Below are 24,729 nucleotides of genomic sequence, written 5' to 3'. Positions count from 1 at the left end.
GATTTCTCCTCAAAGAGTTTTTATCTTATGCATAAGTTTTGAAGAAAAGTGCTTGTTCTTACAATCACAGAACTAAATATATGATAATCAGCTGTAAAATGAATGAAAATAAGCTAAATAATAAATAAATTAATTCTTCTACATAGAACACGTGGAAATGAAAGAAAGTTTGAATCCAATGCATATGTACATATAAAAAATGCATGTGCACGTGCATGCACATGGTAACACACAGGCACTGACCATAGGTCAGTTACTAGATATTTTGTGATACGAATTAAAATGCGGAAGCGATATTTGACAAGTTAGACCTATAACTTATCAATGGCGAACGAACTCAAGACCTATTGAGATCGAACAAGTTTATACTCAAAAGACGCGTTTTGAATAAAAACTAAATTTGTTTGCTAACAAGCAAGTTTTTGTATTTCTTAAAATTTCTGAATTAAATCAAAAATTACAATCTTCAAGACTATAAATAGCCTTAAGAGGACAACCGTTACAGCCAAATAAAAGACTCCTAATAAAAGACTCCTAATGACAAAATTAAACTTGCTAATTATGACCATTAATTCTAGCCATTTAAGACCTACTAAATGTAGTAATAAAACATCAAAATGAATGACAATAAACAATTCACTAAATAGGGTAATAATCACCCTTTATTGACCAAATAAAGTGGAACTAAATTGTTTTGTAGAAGCCCTGCACTCAGACGAATCCAAAGCATGTGACCAAACTTACGAACCGCGCATTCGAACTCGACAACCCTTCTGCCAACATAAGATTATGGCCCAACGAACCATGAGTAGCCTCAATCGTCTCACTACTCGCATCATCCCCTCCTTCTTCGAAAGGAATTGACCTCAATTCGGAGAGACCGTCATCATCAATGTAAGGGGACAAATCACCCACGTTAAAAGTGGCATGAACACCGTACTCTCCGGGCAACTCGATCTTATAAGCATTGTCGTTAACACGAGAAATTACCTTATACGGGCCCTCGGCTCTAGGCATGAGCTTATTTTTCCTCTTACTCGGAAACCGTTCCTTCCTTAAATGGACCCAAACCAAATCACCCTCCTTGAAAATACGAGGCTTCTTATGCTTATTGGATTTTCGTTGGTAGGCGGCATTAATCTCAACAATTCGATCACGAACTTGTTGATGAAGTTTCAACATCGATTTAAGCTTGGAATCCGCGTCCTTATGGACTAGCTCATTACCAGGTAATGGAATCAAATCGAGAGGAACATATGGGTTTAGCCCATAAACCACTTCAAAGGGCGACCGACCCGTAGCATGAGTAGGAGACCGGTTGTAAGCGAATTCGGCATGAGCAAGCTTAATATCCCAATCCTTTTGTGTCTTACTCACCAACCCACGCAATAAGGTACCCAAGGTCCGGTTAGTTACCTCGGTTTGTCCATCCGTTTGCGGATGATGCGAAGTGCTAAACAACAGCTTCGTACCCACCTTTCTCCACAAAGTATTCCAGAAATAGCTCAAAAATTTCGAATCACGGTCGGAGACGATGGTCTTTGGAATACCATGCAAACGAACTACTTCCCTATAATATAAGTCCGCAACATTACAAGCATCGTCGGTCTTGTGACATGGAATGAAGTGTGCCATTTTCGAAAACCGATCCACGACCACCATAATAGCATCCTTACCCCTTTGAGTACGAGGCAAGGCAACGATGAAGTCCATAGAGACGTCTTCCCAAGGCCTCTCGGGAACCGGTAAGGGAGAATATGGACCCGGTTTGAAGGTACTCTTGGTCACTTTGCAGGTCACGCATGTTCCTACAATTTTCGTTACGTCCCCGAACATTTTCGGCCAAAAGAAATGTTCTCTCAACACTTCCATGGTCTTAGCAACACCGAAATGGCCAGCCAAGCCACCCCCATGAGCTTCACGTACCAACAATTCCCGAATTGGGTGCCTCGGAATACAAAGACGGTTTCCCTTAAATAGAAACCCATCTTGAACGACGAACTCTCCAGTAACCCCAACCAAGCCTTTGCTAAATAATTCCCCAAAATACTCATCATTCTCATAATGAGCTTTCAACATTTCGAACCCAAGTAACCGGGCATTAAGCACGGAAATTAAAGAATACCGTCGCGACAACGCGTCAGCCACGATATTAGTCTTACCATCCTTGTACTTAGCAGAAAAATGAAAAGCTTGTAAGAATTCCACCCACTTGGTATGACGAGGACTCAAATTTTGCTGCCCGTTGATGTATTTCAAAGACTCATGATCGGAATGTAAAACGAAATGATTCGGACGCAAGTAATGACTCCAATACATAAGTGCTCTAACAATGGCGTAAAACTCCTTGTCATAGGTACAATACTTCAAACGAGCACCCCCCAATTTTTCCGAAAAGAAGGCCACTGGTCGATTCCTCTGTCTTAATACAGCCCCGATACCGACCCCGCTAGCATCACATTCAACCTCGAAAGGCTGAGAAAAATCGGGCAAAGCTAACACGGGTGCCTGACATAATTTCTCTTTCAATAAATCAAATGAAGCTTGGGCAGCCTCTCCCCACACAAACGCCCCCTTTTTAAGGCATTCCGTCATTGGACTCGCAATAGTACTAAAGTCTCGAATAAACCGGCGATAAAAAGAAGCAAGACCCAAAAAAGACCTTACCTCCGTGACTGAACCAGGCGATGGCCAGGTTCGTATTGCATCGACCTTGGACTGGTCGACCTCCACTCCTTCTCCTGACACCACGTAACCCAAGAACAACACTTTCTCCTCCAAGAAAGAACATTTCTCACGTTTCCCATATAGCCTTTGCTCCCTCAGTTTCTCGCAAACCATTCTAAGATGCTCAAGATGCGCCTCTAAATTCCAACTATAAACTAGAATATCGTCGAAGTAGATGACCACAAACTTGCCCAAAAATGCCTTCAATACTTCATTCATTAGGCGCATAAACGTACTCGGGGCATTAGTGAGACCAAATGGCATGACGGTCCACTCATACAACCCGTATTTAGTCTTGAAAGCGGTTTTCCACTCGTCCCCTTCACGCATACGGATTTGATAGTATCCGCTTCGTAAATCGATCTTAGAAAATATTTTAGAGCCATGGAGCTCGTCAAGCAAATCATCAAGTCGAGGAATTGGGAACCGATATTTAATCGTGATATTGTTGACCGCCCTTGAATCGACACACATTCGCCACGACCCATCCTTTTTTGGTACGAGTAAAACCGGAACCGCACAAGGACTCATACTCTCCCGAACATACCCATACTCCATTAGTTCATTAATCTGTTTTTGAAGCTCTTTAGACTCCTCTGGATTACACCTATAAGCAGCCTTGTTAGGCAATGGCGCCCCGGAAACAAGGTCAATTTGATGTTCGATCCCTCTAATAGGTGGTAAACCCGGTGGTAAAGAGTCGGGAAACACATCTGCGAATTCCCGTATCAACCCATCAACTGGACTGTCAGTCGGCAGCCCCCGGCCTAACGTTGATTCCTCCTTGGCCAAGAGGAGATAAACACACTCCCCTCGATCAATAGCTCGTTCAATATCCTGCTCCTTAATCAGCATAGTTGCCTTCTTCTTCTTAGTGCTCATAGACCGAATAGCCTGAGATGACATGGGTTTTAATACAATTTTTTTACCCTTGTCCCTCAACACGTACTCATTGCTTCTTCCCCGATGCACAACATCTCGATCAAACTACCATGGCCTCCCTAACAAAACGTGACAAGCATCCATAGGGATTACGTCACAAAGTACCTCATCGGTATAAGAGCCCATCGACAAGCCTACTCGAGCCTGCCTAGTAACCTTCACACTATTCCCATCGTTCAACCAATGAAGCGCATAAGGTTTAGGATGCGCAACAGTGGACAAACCCAACTTGGACACCATCCCTTCCGATGCCACATTAGTACAACTCCCACCGTCTATAATTACGCTACACCACTTGCTATTGACTTGGCATTTGGTGTGGAACAATTGTTCCCGCTGATCCGAATCAAAGGACTCGGCTTGAACTTGTAAAGAACGGAGAACCAACAGAGTATCATACACAGGGGCCTCATAACCCTCCTCCTCCTCTTCTTCTTTCTCACTTTCATCAAAATTAAACACATCTCCCAATCGCTCCTCTTCCTTGGCCAACTCCTCGCGACACTCCCTAGCCTCTCTCAATGTTACCACCCTCTTGTTAGGACACGAACTTTGAAAATGTCCGAACCCCTGACACTTGAAACAACGAACCTTCGACAAACTAGTCTCCTTACCCGACTCGAAGGTCTTCGGTATGGTTTTGGTCGAATTATTTGAGTTTGGAGTAGGTGTTGTTTTTGGGGAAAAGACGGGTTTGGAATAGTTATTAGGGCTACTGTATTCTCTACTCGAACCCCCTGACTTAAACTTCCCTTGGGCCTCAATCTTAACACATAAATTGCACAAAGTATCAAAATCCGAATATGGGTATAACTCGACAGAATTGGCAATATTACGATTCAGACCACGAAGAAAACGAGACATTTTTTGTTCCTCATTTTCCTCCAATTCCCCCATTAGAATTAATTTTTTGAACTTGTAAAGAACGGAGAACCAACAGAGTATCATACACAGGGGCCTCATAACCCTCCTCCTCCTCTTCTTCTTTCTCACTTTCATCAAAATTAAACACATCTCCCAATCGCTCCTCTTCCTTGGCCAACTCCTCGCGACACTCCCTAGCCTCTCTCAATGTTACCACCCTCTTGTTAGGACACGAACTTTGAAAATGTCCGAACCCCTGACACTTGAAACAACGAACCTTCGACAAACTAGTCTCCTTACCCGACTCGAAGGTCTTCGGTATGGTTTTGGTCGAATTATTTGAGTTTGGAGTAGGTGTTGTTTTTGGGGAAAAGACGGGTTTGGAATAGTTATTAGGGCTACTGTATTCTCTACTCGAACCCCCTGACTTAAACTTCCCTTGGGCCTCAATCATAACACATAAATTGCACAAAGTATCAAAATCCGAATATGGGTATAACTCGACAGAATTGGCAATATTACGATTCAGACCACGAAGAAAACGAGACATTTTTTGTTCCTCATTTTCCTCCAATTCCCCCATTAGAATTAATTTTTCAAACTCATCTATATACTCGGCAACGCTTAATTTCTCTTGTACCAAATCCGCGATTTTACGATAAATATCCAATTTATGAGTAGCTGGTACATACCTTTTCCTCAATTTACGTTTTAAGGAATCCCACGATGCCACCTTGTCCTTTCCGGCGTGAGTTCGCTTTGCTTTCAACCCCTCGTACCAAAGTGATGCTCCCTTTCTTAATCTCAGAATAGCATATTTGCATCTCTTCTCGTCGCTGAGATCTTTAAAATCGAACAAACGATTGATTTTCCTTTCCCAATCCAAATAATCCTCCGGGTTGGTACCACCAATGAATTCGGGAAGTTCCGAAACCTTGAATTCATCCGGCTTCGATCGAGGACCAGAACGACTGCCCGTAGGGCGGTTGCGGAGCAACTCTCGAAGATTTTCGAGTATCATATCATCGTCAAATTCTGCCATGATTCTCTTTTTTTTTTTGAGATAAGATAATATTTGGGCGAGCCTAAATGCCTAGGATCGTCTCGATAAATGGAAATCAAGAGCCGAGGCTCTGATACCACTAATGATACGAATTAAAATGCGGAAGCGATATTTGACAAGTTAGACCTATAACTTATCAATGGCGAACGAACTCAAGACCTATTGAGATCGAACAAGTTTATACTCAAAAGACGCGTTTTGAATAAAAACTAAATTTGTTTGCTAACAAGCAAGTTTTTGTATTTTCTTAAAATTTCTGAATTAATCAAAAATTACAATCTTCAAGACTATAAATAGCCTTAAGAGGACAACCGTTACAGCCAAATAAAAGACTCCTAATAAAAGACTCCTAATGACAAAATTAAACTTGCTAATTATGACCATTAATTCTAGCCATTTAAGACCTACTAAATGTAGTAATAAAACATCAAAATGAATGACAATAAACAATTCACTAAATAGGGTAATAATCACCCTTTATTGACCAAATAAAGTGGAACTAAATTGTTTTGTAGAAGCCCTGCACTCAGACGAATCCAAAGCATGTGACCAAACTTACGAACCGCGCATTCGAACTCGACAACCCTTCTGCCAACATAAGATTATGGCCCAACGAACCATGAGTAGCCTCAATCGTCTCACTACTCGCATCATTTTGTGATAATCAACTTGAGAAACTTCAAGCGTGTCGCTATCACATTAAAAATTCTAAGTAAAAACTGACTAAAGTTAAGATCCTTAATAGAATGGGTTAAAGATTATATATAAAAACTGACTAAAATCATCCAGGCTGAGCCTGGTAGGCTGATAGTAGAATTTTCTTATTCAAGTGAAGCTAATCATTGAATCTTTCTTAGCAAAGCAGTATTACTATAGTTTAGCTATTAGGCCAAAGACTTGTATTATATAAATTAAGTTATGTGTAGAGCAATCTGAATCATATGATTCATATCATCCTTCCCCAAATTTGTTAATTAACAACATTCAGGAAGTACTGAAGAAGGTGACACTGAATTAGAAAGCATCATGAAAAACAAATAGTTCTTGTTTTATATGCCTTCATGATCAATGTTACCTCATATGGCTGGTGACAAACCTGGTCAAGCAAAATGCATTTAACTACACGGCTATCTTTATCTTTCTTTCATTTTACAGTTCAAATTTCAAGAAGATATAAACTAAATTATATTTTGTGTTTTTGTGTCATTCTCTCTTTCATCAGCTTATTTGTCATTTCAATTAATTATGTCATTGCAGTTCTGATTTACATAGTTTAAACCCTTAAATTATGTGCTCAAAAGATGGACATCGACATAGCAAAAATCAATTCAAAATGATTTACTGTTATCTTTATCATTTCTAGGAGATTATAAGCATTACTTATATAAGGTCTAGGTAAGTAACCAAGTAGTGGAAAGGCATATGTAAGATATCCTGGTAATTCAAGTAGAAGATATTATTTCTTATTTAGGATTCTCATTTATTGGAGATTTCCTTCTTATTAGGATTTTTCTTTATTAGAGGTTTACTTTCTTATTAGAGTTTTACTTTTGTAGGGATTCTGAAAGTGCATAAATATGGGGTGCTACCCTCATCTTCAAAATCAATGAGAATATTGGACTTTGTCGCCATTTCTTTTATTCAAAACCAATAAAATATTAAACCAATTTAAGGTCAAATATTGCACTGGTTTCCACCTATATCTTAACATTTTATTCAATAATCTCTTCAAAGCATTTAAAATTAACTTCAGATGAGTGTAGATTAAAAAATGCGACCAAATTACTGTTCATGGTGGACTACAACTTATTAGAAAATAAAGGTATCTCCAAAAAATTCTAATCGGAGTTGAAATCTATCACGCTGCAGGCCCATGAGCCTATTAGAGCGATGTAAACTGTAGGACTCATTGAGTGTAGCGCGTCGTTTGGTTCAAACCACTACCAAAATCGACTAGCTAATGCTACGCTTGATCCCCACAACTTACCTTATGCACACTCTAAATTTCTCTCATCCTACCGATGTGGGAATAAGTTTTGTGGAATGTCACAAAATCACAATCAGGCCAAGTGTAGGTTTTGCAAATGACAAGAAAATAAGTGGTGGACTTGGTAGTTTGTTATGTGATAATCTCTATTTCAAGGACGTAGCATTTCAATTAAGAGATAAGGTTGATGACCAGAGTATCAAAGGCTCTCATCACCTGTTCTTTCTTTTGAGGATTTGGTTGGATAATTTGAGAGGATGACATCAGGAAACAAAATGAATATGTTAAGCATTAAGATCAAGTAACAAATGCCAACAGTTAGTATTAACACCATATTAATTTGAAACCACAAAATACTAAAAACTCTTAATCATCGGATGAAACCAGGTACACGTCTTTTTCTTTTTTTGAATTTAAGGTACACATGTCTATACAACAAAATATAACTCTGTGAATAAAACCATGCACAGTTTCTCAAAATACAAAAATCACAAGTCTCATAATCAGTAACACCCAACTATTTATACTAGAAGGTGAAGCTCACCTTTTAGCCAACACTGCAGCGTTTTTGTTTGACCATCACTGGTGGTGGTTGTGGATAGTAATCTCTGCCTGCTTCTAATACGCAGTGAGAAGTTTGAATCTGGATCCCATCTGAAAATAGAATTACAAACTTGTTACTAGTGTTGAATTTCCTTTATATATTTTATGTGGTTACTTCGTATTCAGTAGAAAATGAACTTCAACTGTTCGTGGCTTAACAAAAGATGGCTTGTCTGCAGGCATTGTAGCTGCTAGAAGCATGTTAAAGATTAAAAGTATGAAGACAAGGAACATGAACCAGAAACAGGTTCAGAACCTTATTGCCATTGTTTTTTTTTTGTGGAATTTGTTCTAGGTGTAATTTGGACAACGGTACACTTTTTCTTTCAACAGGCTTTATTTTTACAACAGTCTACCTTTTCTTTCTCTTTTGCTCGATGGTGTAATGTTATTAAGTGCTCTTTTATACATTCTCCGGATACCTCATGATGATCAATGGTTTTTTATTCTTCTTCTATGGTATATTTTAAAATAAACCTCCAGTTCATAGCTATCTGGGTGTGTTTTCTTGACGTTATATTGACTGAATTTTGTTTTAATTTTTTTAGCTCTTGAACGCACTAACCAGGTTGTGAACATGTCAGTTATTTGGGCTGACATTCTTTATTCTATTTCTGTATAGCCTTTATTTACTAGTTAAATTAGCTAAAATTTCATACTCTTTGTTATTTATTGAAATGGTCATGCACTATGATTCATTCTTTTACGCATAGAAGTCGTTTTGCATGTGATCGGAAATAATAGGTATCTTCCCAAATTGCTTCTTTATGTGTCCACCCTATGTAAAACTAAAGCATATTTCATGTCTACTGTTTTGCAGATGATCTGTGGATAAGGCGTTTGATTCTACATGTGAATGAGATGTTGCTATAAAAATTGGGTAGTTGGAAATAATGGTTATATTTTAAAATGGCAATTGATGTGTCTGTTTTATGTTGTGGCCTTGGTAGTTGCAAAAGACATGCATGGCTTCTGTTCTTCCATTTTTGTTATATATAGTTTGTATGTAAGGGATTTATCTTTTTTTGTGGTGAGATGTGTAAGATTTGAGTTTAGGGTTTCCTTTTGTTGTTCTTTTTCTATCATAGAGAGATACTCCTTTTATATAAGTCCACTCTTACAAATAGGTCCAACAACATTGACTAATTACTATCTAAATAACTCAACACTCCCCCTCAAGATGGGCGATAGATATCAATCATCCCCATCTTGTTACAAAGGATATCATACTCTCTAGAACCTAATCCTTTTGTTAAACAATCAGCTAACTGCTCTTCTGATTTCACATAGCTCAAAGTCAGAACTCCTCTATTCAGTTACTCCTTGATAAAGAACCGATCAATCTCCACATGTTTGGTGCGATCATGCTGAACTGGATTGTTTGCAATATTAATCGCCGATTTATTGTCACACCAAAGTTGTAAGGAGTCTCTTCTAAACAAGCGCAGCTCAGATAATATGTTTTTGACCCACATCAACTCGCACAGACCAACTGCCATAGCCCTGTACTCCGCCTCAGCTGTAGACCTAGCCACCACATCTTGCTTCTTGCTACGCCAAGATACGAGATTGCCTCCAACAAATACACAGTAGCCTGTAGTTGACCTACGATCATCCATACAACCCGCCCAATCAGCATCGCAGTAGCCTTCAATTCTCAGATGTCCAGAACTTCTGAACCATAACCCCTTTCCTGGGCTTCTCTTAATATATCTAAGAATTCTACGAACTGCCTCCATATGCTGTTCTCTGGGATCATGCATATATCTACTCACCACACTTATGGCATGAGTAATATCAGGTCTCGTATGGCATAAATATATAAGTCGTCCAACTAATCTTTGATATTGCTCTTTACTCACCGGGTCACCACCCTCGGCACACATCTTATGATTCTGCTCGATGGGAGTAGATGCAACTCTGCACCCCAACATTCCTGTCTCTGAGAGAAGATCCAGAGCATACTTCCGCTGAGAAAGCACTATACCCTTTCGCGACCTTGCAATTTCAATTCCGAGAAAGTACTTTAACTGCCCCCGATCTTTAACTTCAAATTCCTCTCCCAATTTCTTCTTCAACCGTAGGATTTCCTCAGCATCATCTCCGGTGATTACAATATCATCAACATAGACCGCTAGGATAGTGATACGAGTTTTGGAGTGCTTGTAAAACATAGTATGATCTCCATTGCACTGCTTGTACCCCATACCACAGACTGCCAACCTGAATCTGTCAAACCATGCTCTCGGAGACTGTTTTAACCCATACAAAGACTTCTTCAACTTGCACACCTTCCCAGCTACTTGAGAAGTAGCGAAGCCTGGTGGAATCTCCATATACACCTCCTCCTGGAGATCTCCATGCAAAAAGGCATTCTTGACATCTAGCTGATGTAGTGGCCAATTGAAGTTGGCAGCACATGACACCAACACTCTAACAGTGCTCATCTTCGCTACTGGAGCAAATGTCTCGTCGTAGTCAATGCCATATGTTTGACTGTAGCCTTTAGCAACCGGTCTGGCTTTGTATCTGTCGATCTTGCCCTCTGGAGTTTGCTTAACCGTATACACCCACTTACATCCAACAGCACGCTTCCCAGCTGGCAGAGGTACCAGATCCCATGTATCATTCTTCTTCAAAGCCCGAAGTTCCTCTTGCATGGCACTCAACCATCTAGGGTCTTGCTTAGCGACCTGCCAGTTGTTAGGTATAGGCACTGAATGCAGTGATGCAATGAATGACTTATATGCAGGTGGAATGGATGCATATGAAATGTAATTCGCAATGTCAGTATCCCAACTACCAAACTTAGCTGGAGGTTTTCCAGCATTGACTCTGGAGGTTCTACGGGGCAAGACGGGGGTATTAGAAGTATCAGGGAAGAACTCGTTACCTATCGATTCAGGTGAAGAAGTCACTGGAGAGGAGGGACTTGGGACATCAATATTTGTGGGCACTGGCACAGGCACAGGAGGCGGCTCATGTTGCTGTTTCTGTCTCCTCGTGTATACTCTCAGCTCCCCCTGACATTGACTGTCACCTCCTGAGTCGCCACCACTACTCAGCAGTGTACCATTACTGTTCAGTGTCTCAAGAGGACATGGAATCATCCCAACCACGACGTCATTCTCATTCTCATTCTCCCCCTCTCTACTAGCATCAGTAGAGCCATCTCCAAACAAGGAACTTAACTCTGTTTTCTCCCCATAAAAAGGTTCAAACTCTCGAAAAGTCACATCCATACTAACAAACAACCTTCTTTCAGTGGGACACCAACACTTGTATCCTTTTTGACTTGATGAGTAGCCAACAAAGATACATTTAACTGCTTGTGTATCCAACTTACTCACCATCAATCTGTGATCCCTCACATAACATGTGCATCCAAACACTCTTGGTGGAACAACAAAAACATTCGAGCCCAAGAGCATCTCACAAGGTGTCTTCATCCCTAATACTCTTGATGGCATCCTATTGATCAAATAAGCTGCCGTCATGACAGCCTCACTCCATAAAAACTTAGGCACATTCATTGTCAACATCAATGAACGAGCCACTTCCAGTAGATGTCTGTTCTTACGTTCACCTACCCCATTCTGAGCAAGGGTGTCTGGACAAGTGGTTTGATGAAGGATTCCCTGACTAGAGATGAAAGCGGCAAACTCCTTGTTGACATACTCAGTCCCATTATCTATTCGGAGAATCTTCACCTGCAATCCAAACTGTGTCTTCACATAGGCTGAGAAGTCTTGAAAACATTTGTAAACCTCAGATTTCTGTTTCATCATGTATATCCAGACCATATGTGAATAACAATCAATGAAAGTAACAAACCATCTAAAACCACTAATAGAGGTAGTAGGACATGGTCCCCAAACATCAGAATGGACAAGTGCAAATGGTTCACAACTTCGAAGACCAATCATTCTATAAGTAGAACGAGTATGTTTTCCAAGTTCACAGGCATTACAAAATAACTCTTTTCTATCCACTTTCTTCATTAACTCAGGTTCTAATCTATTTAAACTCTCAAAAGATAAATGCCCTAACCGGCAATGTTGAAGCATCGCTTCTGCCTCTGGCCCTCTGCTAACAGCAGCAACAATCATTACAGTCTCCCTATCCAAATACCAAAGACCATCACGTCTAATGCCAGTCCCAATCCTCCTCCCCGTTTCCTTCTCTTGAAAGACACACAAATCTCGATCAAATAACACGGTGCAATTTAATTGATCAATGAGAGAGCTAACTGTGAGTAAGTTAACTGGAAATGAAGGAACATGCAATACAGATGACAATGTAACAGATGAAGTACAATGGACCGAGCCAGTACCCCTGATGGGTTAGGATGTCCCATCAGCAGTCTGAACTGTTTCAGGATGCATATGCTTACTCGGATAATATAGTGCAAACTCACTAGATGCTCCTGTGACATGCCTAGATGCACCTGAGTCTATGATCCAATCAACATGAGTTTTAGTGGATGCAAGTGCCAGAACCTGTGTACCTTTGTTCGCATGAGCATAACCAATAAAGTTACCAAAGCATGTAGTGGTAGCCAGATCCTGGGTGACTTGTCCCTTGCCTTTCGAACTCTCAGCCTGAAGCTTGAATAGACGTAGTCCCTCCAGCTCTGTTATTTCAGCTCCAGTCATCCCAGCAGTAGTCTGAGATTCATCTGCCACAGCTACGTGAGCAGCTCCTTGGCCTACACGCCCCCTACCTCCTCGACCTGCACGGCCACGTTCACCCCAGTTCCTTTCCCTGGGTGGCTTAGGGCACATCTGTCTCAGATGCCCTACCTCTCCGCAGTTGAAGCACTGCCTAGTTTCCCTTCTAAATCCAGTGTTATCCGGGTTGGATACCACCAGTGCAGACTTCTCCCCTGTAATTCCACCTATCCCAGACTGTAGCCTGATACGACTCTCCTCCTGTATCATGGCCGAGACTGCCTTCTCCAGTGGTGGGATCTTCGTCTGGGTTAGTAGGAATGCTGTTCTCTGCTCATACGCTGGAGCCAAACCTCGGAGAAACAACATGGTCCTCTTCTGCAAAGAGGCCTCGCGCTCCTCGCACTCTGGGTCCTTGCAGCTCGCTAAGGGGGAGAAGTGATCGTGATCGAGCCATAAGCGCTCCAGCTCTGTGGCGTACTCCTGTACAGTCCTCTCTCCCTGGACTATAGCGTTGATCTTCTTCTCGATCTGGAATACCCTCAGGTTATTCAACTTCTTGATGATCTCCTCCATCGGATTTTTTTCAGTCTTCGTCATCGATCCAACTTGTATTCTTGTGTGCAGTGAAAATTTCGGCAGCACTTCGACAGCACCACAAGAGAGATAGATCAACAAGAATTCCTGTTTCACCAAGGAAACAAGAACCAGAAGCAAAATATCTCAACAATGTGAGATATCAGCTCTTCTCTCATCAGTTCGAGGACTGACCTGTCGAGGGAACCTAAATAAACTATTACAATTCGAGAAAAGAAGAAAGAATTGTCTAATACAGATTGCAGATCCTCTTTTTTTTTCTTGGATCTAATCAGCAACAGTCATCATTTCTTTTTTTTCTTTTTTTTTCTTTGGATCTAATCACCAACAGTCATTTTTCCTTTTTTTCTTTTCTTTGGATCTAATCACCAACAGTCATATTCTCTTCCCAAAAATCCCCAAAATCCCTGAATCACAACAAAATCCCCCTCCCCCCCCCAAAAAAAAAGAAGCGGGTCCTCTAGTCCTCTAGCCAGTGGCCTCTACGCCGGAGCTATTGTCCTCCTCTTCTTCAACATAAGCAGTCCTCTACGTCTCAGACCCAGATCCAGAGCTATTGTCCTCCTCTTCAACATAAACAGCCCTCTACATCCGGAGGTACCGTAACCCTAATGGCGACGAAGTCCCTCCAAAAGGCCACCACTCAACCGAGTCCTCTACGTCCGCGTCTCCTTCATCGACGTCGACGTCACTAACTCCTCCGACGACGAAGACGAAGGAGGACACCGTCGTTCGAGACCCGAGGGCGCAGAGGGAGGCGACGATGGGGAAGTTGGGCGGCGGCGATGTGGTAACCGACCCGGAACCAGCGACGATGGGAAGTTGGGCAGCGGAGAGCGGCGGATTTGGCTTAGAAGAGGGAGGCGGCTAGGTTCAGCTCTGATACCATTTGTAACGCCCCGCCCCGGAATCCCGGGGTCGGTACGCTACTAGATCTGATGGACTGGCCTCACAAACCACCACATGTCTTTTCAGCACGTTTTTGTCCTCACTCACGTGCTCCCTGGAAAACTTCCCAGGGGGTCACCCATCCTAGAATTTCTCCAGGCCAAGCACGCTTAACTTTGGAGTTTCTAAGAATTGGTTCCCGAAAAGAAGATGCATCTTGATGGTATGAGTATTCCAATCAAATCTATCAATACCAATCACATCACCCTCTCAAGGGTTGGGGTATTACATACTCCCCCACTTAAACTCACAACGTCCTCGTTGTGCCAAACCATATCATCCAAGACCGTACCATCCGTGTGAGATTCTAGAGGTGGCTCCTACGGCCTCAAGAGGTGGCTCCCGTCCTCTCGACGTAGCACTTTGTGCCGCATAGCACTTAGCTCTCACAATTCCGGTTGGCTTGGCTCTGATACCATGTAAGATTTGAGTTTAGGGTTTCCTTTTGTTGTTCTTTTTCTCTCATAGAGAGATACTCCTTTTATATAAGTCCACTTTTACAAATAGGTCCAACAACATTGACTGTGAATTTGAAATGGAGGGTATCTTACAAAATTGTTCTTTGATTGTTCCACATTATTGGGCTATGTTTACTATATTGAACAGTTTGTGAGACATGGAGGTGCATTATTGCAGAAAGCTTTTTGTGTTTGATTTCTCTTCTTTTTTCTTTTGTAGTCCAGGTGTTGAGGTTTGGTGAGAATGTGATGATTGCCGAGATCAGTAAATTAGATTGGGAAGTTACTTTCAGAATATCACTTTAATTATTGATTGTTGTCTTGATGTCTATGCAATCATTGTCTAACTGCTGGTAATAATGATTAAAATTTTGTGAGAATGATGAAGAATTATGGTTTCGTTGTATGGAGCTTTATTGTCTTGTTGTTGAGATGTACGAGATTCTATGAGAACATGTGCTGTCTACGTTTGATTAATTGCTAAAATAGGCAAATTGAGGTGATTATTTTTTAAACTTGTATTTTGTTGACTAGGCGTCCTCATCTAATGTATAAGCTGGGTCATGGTTTATGGCCAAGAATCTCAGATTCTTCGCTTGAAATATATCTTGTTTAGATTTGAAGCAAGGTCTGCTGAATTAAGTGGCGGTTGAATTACAAGGTCCTTGACAGTTTAAGCTCATCTTAACAAGTAGTAATAAGATCACACGTTTCTTAGTTCTTCTATACGTGAGAAGTGAATTTAATCTGGTTTATAGTGGCTTATTATTTTAGATTCGATTTCTGACCATAGCATTCTGGTCATCATCCCTTTTACTCAAAAAAAAAAAAAAAAAAAATTTACTTCTGGTTTATAGTGGCTTATTATTTTAGATTCGATTTCTGACCATAGCATTCTGGTCATCATCCCTTTTACTCAAAAAAAAAAAAAAAAAACATTTACTTGTTATTTGTGTGAATATCGTAAAATATTTTTGTATGACTTAACAGTTCATTTGGTATCTCATTGTCATGGATTCTTTTTGCTTGTTATAAATTGCTCCAATCTGTTAGATGTTCCTATATGTCTTTTGCCTATCTATATCTGGAAATATCTTACACACGCATCTGCACACATACTTCAGAAAGATATGTATAGTAACAAGCGTGCGCGCATGCACACGCGCACACTATAGGTTATTTCTGGATGGATTTGGTTTACACACACGCATACATGCATTAATCTCACATTGTTAGTCACAGAGATTATCAATTTTATTTATAAGTTTTACAGTACACCACCCATAATTGAAATTTCCAAACCCAGCAGTCTACCAATCACAATCCACGTTTAAAGTGAAATTTGTATTGGTGTTCATCGACCACCGGAGCAATCAACTCAACAAGTCCTGATCATGTATAATGACCTCTAAAGAACTCCGATGATAAAATGCAACCAAATTAGTATCATGCAACAACTAAAACCTTTATTTAAAGATGCTCATTCTTGCATCTGGAACATAAACTGATTCAGCACTTGATAATCATGGATTGTTGGGCATACAAATGAGGGAAGCTGAAACTTGTTCACATACATAAGTTCATATCTTCTCCAGCTTTAAGCTTAACCTTCACCATCTGCTTCATTTCCAAAAAGCATTTCCTGGCAGAAGGTGTTTTGTTTAAAAGGCACCACCTGGTCAGACACATGCAAATAAAGGTTTCATTTAGTGGTGAAACCACAATCAGGCCATAGATAGATTTCACAGAGACCAACAGAAGAGCGACTGTTTTTTATGAACTTGGTAGCTTATTAATTGGCTATCTCTTGTTTCAAGTAAATTCCAGAGATGAAATACTCAGCCAATCATAATAGAGGAAGGAGCTTAATTACCTTCTGTTCAAGGGTGGTGCGTTGGTGGTTTGACCACCACCCACGGTGGTGGGGGAAAATAAGGCCTGGGTTCGAGTAATCCCCATCGAGAAGTTTGAACCTGGATTCTATCTGAAAACAGTAGGTTCAAATTTGTTACCAACATTGAAGTTCCTTTGACATATTTTATGGCGTTGCTTTGGAATAACAAATGTGGCTTACCTGCGGGAACTGTGCCTGATGAAAATACTTTAAGCGCGAGGAGAACGACGGTGATGAGGATCATGCAGCTGAAATGAGTTAAGAGCTTCATTGACAAATCTTCTTGAGGAACTAATTCAGACTAAAAATAATTTGGACAAAGATTTGCTTTTAATTCTTTAAGGTATGTTTTTTATGTTTGCTTAAGTGGCTACTGGTTGCTTCATTTATATGTCGTTTAGATGGAACAGAATGATGAAAGTGTTTGTTTTGTTCTTCCCTTCTAATTAAAAAGGTCCATCAGCTGACTTGATTCTTGCTTGCATTCTTCTGCTTTTTTTTTAATAATAAATTTATCTCGGTGGGTAGTTAGCATTCTTCCAATAAATTAGGGACCGAACCACATTATGTCGATGTCTTACTGGTTCCGCAAAGTCCTTTTCTTTACTAGTTGTTTATTACCTAACAGTGCACCGCTGAAATTTCAATGAAAGTTCCATGCAAGAAATTAAGTCCATCACAAAGCTGACTCAAAAGTCTTGTTACACGGTCTTTTTATAGAACACGGTTGGTATTCTTTCTATTAATTAATATAATGGACCTTGGACTTTAATATTGAAGTGTCTCGCTTCATCTCTAAAGCTTTCTAATGTATCCAATCATGTCTCTTGCTAAATAATTAGATGCAAGATATATAGAGTCCATTGTGTTTCTTATCTCAACTACGCAGAAAATTTTGAAAGATAGAATAATACGTTCAGTCCCCTCGTTACACACAATATGGACAAGTTGAACTCTGTTCTTTTTAACGTTTAAGAGAAACATCTCTTGCTCAGATCCAAACCAACACAAAAATCAAAGAGAAAGAAAGAAATGGCCAATTGACAACTATGACAAAACTTTGAGTTTACCACATATGCAGAAAGTATCCCAACTTTCATCAGATCAAAAACATATATAAATGAACTAAAAAAAGAATGAAAGAAAAATAAGGAGAATTCTATGACAGCTATCATCTCTCCCATTACGAATTTAATAGCTGATATAAATCTCAACACATTTAGTTCTCATAAGCATACTAAATTGAAGACTTAATTGTCTAGTCATGCTTTCACACGGTTCCAAATTTCTCAATTTCTAATCAAGTTGAGTAACATTATTAACGAGATTTGGTTAAAAATAACTCAGACCTGCAATATGGAATACCTTTTAGAGGCTTTGGTTTGCTGCAAGCGGAATGTATCATCCATTATAGAAAATAAGAGATATGGAATACCTTTTAGAGGCTTTGGTTTGCTGCAAGCGGAATGTATCATCCATTATAGAAAATAAGAGATATTGTCACGACCCCAAAATGCGTGGTTTGCTGCAAGCGGAATGTATCATCCATTATAGAAAATAAGAGATATTGTCACGACCCCAAAATGCGTAACTTATTTCGAGATGCATGACAACTGTAACACGTGCAAAAAGCACATGCTAAGCCCGCTGCGCACTCAATATCACAAATAAAACTTTCAACAAAAGAAACTTTATTGACATATAGAGGTCTTAGTGCAAAAACTACATTATAACTAGTTCACTTTGATGAGTCGAAAGACTCTTATTACTTAACCACAATAGCATGACTATTATAACTATAATTCACCATCAAGCACTCTAAACGACCCTTCTCGTGTTCCAAAGCTTTGATGTATTGATAAATCTATCTAATTTTCATTTGAAAAAGATTGAAAAACAGCGGGGTGAGTTTACACTCAGTGAACAGATAACTTATCATTAGTAGATCAAACAAGTTTACGAAAGTTTTTAGTAGTAAATATAAACAAGCTATTGTCAGAGAGAACAATTTTGGGGAACATATATTTTTCGAACAAGAGAAAATTTCATTAATAGCATGTGACAATGTCATAAAATAATTTCTACAAAATTTAAGAAATAATATGAATGAGCACTAAATACTTTTAAACTGTAAAATCATATTTTGTAAACTTCCTCAGTTATCAATCACACTAAGACTACGAAAATTATAGCCTAGTAGTATGTGAATGTGCATTGAATCACTATAGGTCAAACTGGAGATAGAATGTGCCTAGCACTACCATAAGTTGCCCGAAGGCCACTTCACTTTTGTCAGAAAAGGCCACTTTAATACTCATTGGTATATTCCATACCATATGGTAGACTTGGACAAATCACTTCACTCCATAGTGAACTTCTGAGGATTTTAATACGTTCAATCCCCTCGTTTCACACAATATGGACAAGCTGAACACTGTACTATTTAATGTTTAAGAGAAACATCTCTTGCTCAGATCCAAACCAACACAAAAATCAAAGAGAAAGAAAGAAATGGCCAATTGACAACTATGATAAAACTTTGAGTTTACTTAACACAAAAATCAAAGAGAAAGAAAGAAATGGCCAATTGACAACTATGATAAAACAAAGAAAGAAATGGCCAATTGACAACTATGATAAAACTTTGAATTTACCACATTTGCAGAAAGTATCCCAACTTTCATCAGATCAAAAACATATATAAATGAACTAAAGAAAGAATGAAAGAAAAAGAAGTAGAATTCTATGACTGCTATCATCTCTCCCATTATGAATTTAATAGTTGATATAAATCTGAACACATTTCTCATAAGCATACTAAATTGAAGACTTAATTGTCTAGTCATGCTTTCACACGGTTCCAAATTTCTCAATTTCTAATCAAGTTGATTAACATTATTAACGAGATTTGGTTGGAAATAACTGGACCTGCTATATGGAATACCTTTTAGAGGCTTTGGTTTGCTGCAAGCGGAATGTATCATCCATTATAGAAAATAAGAGATATTGTCACGACCCCAAAATGCGCAGCTTATTTTGAGATGCATGACAATGGTAACACGTGCAAAAAGCACATGCTAAGCCTGTTGTGCACTCCATATAACAAATAATACTTTCAACAAAAGAAACTTTTTTGACATATAGAGGTCTAAGTGCAAAAACTACATTATAACTAGTTCACTTTCATGAGTCGAAAAACTCTTATTACATAACTGTAGTAGCATGACTAGTATAACTATAATTTCACCATCAAGCACTCTAAACGATCCTTCCCGTGTTCCAAAGCTCCGAGGTAGTGATAAAGCTATATAATTTTTATCTGAAAAAGATTTAAAAATAACAGGGTGAATTTACACTTAGTGAGCAGATCGATAACTTATCATTAATGGATCAGGCAAGTTTACGAAAGTTTTCAGTATTAAATATAAACAAGCTATTGTCAGAGAGAACAATTTTGGGGAACATATACGATGAGAACAAGAATTGACAATCTTCCATTTCAGCTTAGTTTGAATTTTTGAAATTTGAAATTTAAAATTTAAATTGTTGTTTAATTTGGTAGTTAAAATTTATGAGAGATTTGAGGGATTTTTCTATTTTTGCTAGGATTTTAATTTTCAAACTTTGAATTTTTGAATTTTTAAAATTTGATCAAATTTAATAGTGGAGTGATTTGAGGGAATTGAAATTTGTAATTTTCTCTTTATAAACATGGTTGTAATGAGAAGAAAAGATCAATGAAAAAATGGAAAATTGAAATGAAATTGTGTTAGCTTATTTTGTGTGAAACCATGGGTGTGAAACCCTAAGCCTATACTGTTTCTTCTCTCTCTTTCATCAGCCGTTAGATCTTCTCTATTCTCTTCCACGTAAAACAACTCAATCTCAAAGCCCTAGCCAAGATCCCCCTCTCTCTCATTCATCTCTCCCATAGACCAAGCTCCACCGCCAGAATCAAAACCCCACCGATAAAACCCCTCATCCTTCCCCTCCATCTGTCGTTCCTCCTCCACCTCTGACCGCCTACAGAGATCCCTGAGCTCCACCACCCTACGTCAGCCGCCGCTCGGGTCTCGCCTCCCCAACAACCATCGCCGTGTCTCCCTTCCCCAACAGTCGCCTCCTGGATCCCCTCAGCTTAGAGACAACCCAACAGATTCCCCTTGCTCACCCCCTATCAGTCCACTAACACGTCATCAAACAGATCCGCCACCAGTTCACCTCCTCCCGTCATCGATCTTCGTCATCGAGTAGCCCTCATCCTCTTCTCCTCAGATCGAAGCTGTGCCGAATAGAGAAGTCAGATCTGGATTGCTTTGAATCAGATCCGACCCATTTCATTTTGGTTTGAGTCCGTAGGTTTCATTTTCTCTTAACTCAGTATTTTCTGTTAATCTCATTTATTTAGCTAATTACATGAGTATATCACCTCTAAACTATTATCTTATATTCACTGCTTAGAGTATAATTTGTGAGTTGAGAGAAACTGAACATATGCCTGTTGCAATTTTAATATTGATCTTAAAACTTGTGTAATGATAATTAATCCGACAATTGAATTGTTTGAGATTGGAATTGTTCATGATTATCGTTGCAAATCTTATTAAAATCCATCTGTCATATTAATCGTTTTAAGCTAATTTCATGCCGAAGATCATGAATTTTGGCGAAGCGGTGCATTGTTCGAATTAAATCGCTGATTCCGATAGATCTCCTACCCCGTTTTGCATCATTTTTGGTATCAGAGCATAGTTCTAGGTTAGGAAATTTTTATTTTTTTTTTATTTTTTTTATTTTTTAGATTAGTTTAATTGAGTCTTTTATTTGATTTATAAAAAAAATTATCATTCATTTCATTTAGCTGTTTGTGGACACTATTCATCTCATCTAGTTGTTAGTGCATGCTTAATCGTACATGTCTACCAAATCGATTAGAAGAGTCAAGTGACTAGTGAGTCCAGTATGTCAGACAGCACCGATCACGAACTCCTTAATAAATTCGATGAACTAAAAAGACAAATAGGTGTCGTAGCCCAGAGCTTAACAAATTTCTAGAATGAAACCAACAAAAGGTTTGCTAGGCTCGAAGAAGCGCATGCTGCAACTCCGTCACCACAAGGCAAGGCTATAGATACCCATCGCAAGGTCATGGTTACGTCATTCATCGAACCCCACATCAACCAGTGTCTGATCCACCAACCTTTGACGATAAGCTCGGCCCACAAACTTTTTTGAATTGGCTGAAGAGCATGGATCGACACTTTGACTGGTACTCCGTGACGGAACCAAGAAAAGTTAAATTTTCGGCAATGAAACTCACCAGACCAGCCTGCCAATATTGGTCCAAACTCGAAACGTTAAGGTATATTAGAGGTGAGTTACCAATTTTGACTTGGCAAGAAATGGCCAGCGAACTAAAAAAGGAATACCTTCCACCAGCTAAAATTAATAAGTCGCCTATGACAGAATCAAAATCTATTCTTGAGAAAACCGTTAGTTTGGCCGTAGATTTGATAGAAATTAACTCTGCAAAGGAATTCTAGGATAGTAGAATTGACAAACCATGCATTTTTATTTCTTCTGAAACTACCCCTCTAATCACGGAGTCCACTGATGTTATTCCTGAAGTTGTTCTTGAAATTAAAACTCTAACTCCTCCTGAACCAACTCCAGTAATTGAAAACATTGTTGACGTTCTCCACAAAGTCCTCCATGACCAGCACGTTTCTGAATTAGTTCCTAAAGCGAATCACCAAGATATCTGTATGGAAGTTGAATACCCAATTAAACTTAGTAAAACAACTGCCATATTAGATGCCAAACCCCAATGCATTGTCCCGATAGTCACTCACACATACACTGATCCATTTTGGGAATATATAGTGATTATGAATATAAGTTTGAACACGAGTGTTTTCATTCTCTTTCATGTTAAACACACAAAAACACTCCTCCGTCATGAATATAAGTTTGAACACGAGTGTTTTCATTCTCTTTCATGTTAAACACACAAAAACACTCCTCCGTCATACATTTGCTTGCATGTTCCTCACTATCACTTCTCTTTCATGTTAAACACACAAAAACACTCCTCCGTCATACATTTGCTTGCATGTTCCTCACTATCACCGTTAGGACAGGAAAATTTTTATGCATTTTAACAAAGGAACACCTAATTATTCCATTTAATAGAGGACGTCATGCATATTAGATACTTCGTTGAGTTTACATTTGCCTTTGGTTACATTGTTCGAGTCTGCATTTCATACATAATCATTTGAGTTGACTCACATCATTTTTTATTTGCATTGATCATATATTGGGGAATCAGTGATCTAACTTGAATAAATACATTGTTAACTAAAATAAATGATATGGAGTCAGGACATAATTTAAAACTGTTAATACTGCTATTTTAGATGGTTTGGATTTGTCCAATATAGTTTATTTATAACTGTTTAAGATTTGACATGATATTTATAAACTTTTCCAACTCTTGAACTAATTAATGGCAACATTTGTATTATCGATTTGGTCATAGTTCTATTCTCAATATTGATTGATTAAGCAGTTCACAAATATTATTGGCAGTCCACTGATATAAACCTGACCCTAGCCTATTGTTACTGAGGGTTATTTCACTTTATTCCACTTCTATATATTCACCCATATAGCAGTGAATTTTGATAATATTTAGATGGTGAATGTACAATGCAATTTAGCTAATGTTTTGAGATGCAGAAAAATAACTGATGACAGATTAAGATGCAGGCAGAGTATATTAAAGATGATAAGTTTCCGTAGTTAACTCGACGGAGTCGAGTTTTCTCCCACCCGAGGTGAATGATGAGAACAAGAATTGACAACCTTCCATTTTAGCTTAGTTTGAATTTTTGAAATTTGAAATTTGAATTGTTGTTTAATTTGGTAGTTAATAATTGTGAAAGATTTGAGGGATTTTTCTAGTTTCGCTAGGATTTTAATTTTCAAAATTTGAATTTTTAAATTTTTGAATTTTGATCAAATTTAGTAGTGGAGTGATTTGAGGGAATTGAAATTTCTAATTTTCTCTTTATAAACATGGTTGTAATGAGAAGAAAAGATCAATGAAAAAATGGAAAATATAAATAAAATTGTGTTAGCTTATTTGGTGTGAAACCATGGGTGTGAAACCCTAAGCCTATACTATTTTTTCTCTCTCTTTTCTCAGCCGTTAGATCTTCTCTATTCTCTTCCATATAAAACAACTCAATCTCCAAGCCCTAGCCGACGAGATCCCCCTCTCTCTCGTTCATATCTCCCATAGACCAAGCTCCACCACTAGAATCAAAACCCCACCGACAAAACCCCTTCGACAAAACCCCTCATCCTTCCCCTCCACCTGTCGTTCCTCCTCCACCTCTGACCGCCTACAGAGATCCCTTACGTCATCCACCGCTTGGGTCTCGCCTCCCCAACAGCCGTCGTCGTGTCTCCCTTCCCCAACAGTCACCGCCTGGATCCCCTCTGCTCAGAGACAACCCAACAGATTCCCCTTGCTAACATATATCAATCCACTAACACTTCGTCGCCGTCTACAACTACCCCGACGATCGACACCCTCTGCCACACCACCGACAACCCTGACCGTGTCGTCGTTCACCTTCGTCATTGAACAGGCCCGCCGCCCGCTCGTGGCCCCACATCATCAAACAGATCCGCCGCCAGTTCGCCTCCTCCCGGCATCGATCTTCGTCATTAAGTAGCCCTCATCCTCCTCTCCTCAGATCAAAGCTGTGCCGAACAGAGAAGTCAGATCTGGGTTGCTTTGAATCAGATCCGACCCATTTCATTTTGGTTTGAGTCCGAAGGTTTCGTTTTCTCTTAACTCGGTATTTTTTCTGTTAATCTCATTTATTTAGCTAATTGCATGAGTATATCACCTCTAAACTATTATCTTATATTCACTGCTTAGAGTATAATTTGTAAGTTGAGAG

At 39.3% G+C, this 24,729-nt stretch overlaps 1 long non-coding RNA gene across 1 annotated transcript; it reads right to left on the bottom strand.

The window, feature by feature from the left end:
• Positions 16,255-17,124, bottom strand: LOC109824598. The gene is made up of 3 exons (XR_002242686.1): positions 16,934-17,124; positions 16,733-16,843; positions 16,255-16,534 (listed from the first exon to the last, which is right to left on the bottom strand). It is a non-coding gene; the product is annotated as an uncharacterized LOC109824598 (long non-coding RNA).

This window comes from Asparagus officinalis, chromosome 9, assembly GCF_001876935.1.
Source record: "Asparagus officinalis chromosome 9, Aspof.V1, whole genome shotgun sequence".
Classification (NCBI taxonomy): domain Eukaryota; kingdom Viridiplantae; phylum Streptophyta; class Magnoliopsida; order Asparagales; family Asparagaceae; genus Asparagus; species Asparagus officinalis.
This window is presented reverse-complemented; position numbering and strand designations above follow the sequence as displayed.